The following is a 1,481-nucleotide window of genomic DNA, read 5'->3' on the forward strand; positions in this document are numbered from 1 at the left end:
AAACCCTAATATGCAAATGGACCAAACAGCAGAACAACCGAACAACTGGTCGCTATGATGTGTGCTGACCACCAGGGGTCACACGCGGAACATGGCGGGCATTGGCAACAGGTGGTACAGTGCGGAACATGGCGGGCGACGGCCGTGGCGGGATGGTGGAGCAGGTGAGGAGGGGCACCAGACCAAGACTGGGCGCCGGTCGCTATTGGGGCAAGCCCCTGGTTGTTACTGAAATTCTTTCCTCCCATGAGCCACAGTCCCACCCGGCGCTCGCACCCACTGCCAGCACCAGAGCCACTGCTCGCACCCGCTGCTGGTGCTGAGTCATTGGGGCCGGCACCAGGCACTGTCAGCGGGTGCAAGCGGGGCCAGAGCCATCAGTGTGTGGGAGCAGTGGCAGCGGGAGCGGGGCTGCTGGCAGACAGGGGACCAGGGACCATGGTGGGAGGAGCCAGGCGGGGGCACGGAGGATAGGCCGAGATCCGCCTTTGTGCCCACCACAGCTTCATGGCCCACAGTTCCTTTCAAGGTGCACGAATTCATGCACTGGGCCCCTAGTTTATATATAAACTAGCCACACTGGCAATACAAAGAATTATTAACTTGGTCAACCACGCACCCTGGCCACAGCAGGCATTGAGGAGCAGCAACCATGGCTCTGAGCTACCCCGTGGCAGTGGTCTCAACAAGGGTCACAGGTGACCAAGACCATCAGTTAGCTGAGGCACAGTCACCCCAGCAGGCATCTCATCAAGCACACCAAGTTCCTGAGGGACATGATCCCAGGTGTATGTGGCTTTGCCACCTATAAGTGGCATCAGGGAGCTGATCAAGGTCTCTAAGTGTGAACAGGGCCCTGAAGTTCATCAAGAAAAGGGTAGGGACACACATCTGTGCCCAGAGGAAGAGAGAGATGCTGAACAATGTCCTTGCAGCCATGAGGAAGGCAGGAGCCAAGAAGGACTGAGACCCATTCCCTCTGTGTGTAATAAAACCTGTTCAGGGTTAAAAAAAAAAAAAAAAAAAGAATGATAAACTGCTTCCAAAGGACTGAGATGTTTGAGCTGCATCATGAACAATGAGCATAAATTCACTAAGCTGACATGAGCAAAAGGGCATTTTATTTTATTTCTTATAACTATTATTTTATTATAATCATAAGTAAATTGCTATTCTTCATAGTAATTTTTGACAATGGAATAATGACCTAAGTTCACTGAGTAACGTCTGGTATACCTCCTGTAGATGAAAAATCAATTAGAATCTTTAATTATTTTTTGTAACATCTGTATAACAATTTTACTCAAAGCCAAATTATGTGGTCTTCCTGAAGATGGTGTGGGAAGATACATTTAGGGCATTTTAATAACAAATGAACCCAGAGTTGGAAAAAGTAAGGACAATCAGTGAACTGTAAGTCTTAGATTGAAAGTGAAGAAGGAAGGAGAAAGAAACAACAAAAGAGGATGCGAAACTGTATA

General features: G+C 48.8%; 1 pseudogene; it reads left to right on the forward strand.

The window, feature by feature from the left end:
* The first annotated feature begins 652 nt into the window (after positions 1 to 652).
* On the forward strand, positions 653 to 1,020 carry LOC102248490 (annotated as a pseudogene).
* Positions 1,021 to 1,481: the final 461 nt, after the last annotated feature.

This window comes from Myotis brandtii, unplaced genomic scaffold, assembly GCF_000412655.1.
Source record: "Myotis brandtii unplaced genomic scaffold, ASM41265v1 scaffold15, whole genome shotgun sequence".
In the NCBI taxonomy this organism is placed as follows: domain Eukaryota; kingdom Metazoa; phylum Chordata; class Mammalia; order Chiroptera; family Vespertilionidae; genus Myotis; species Myotis brandtii.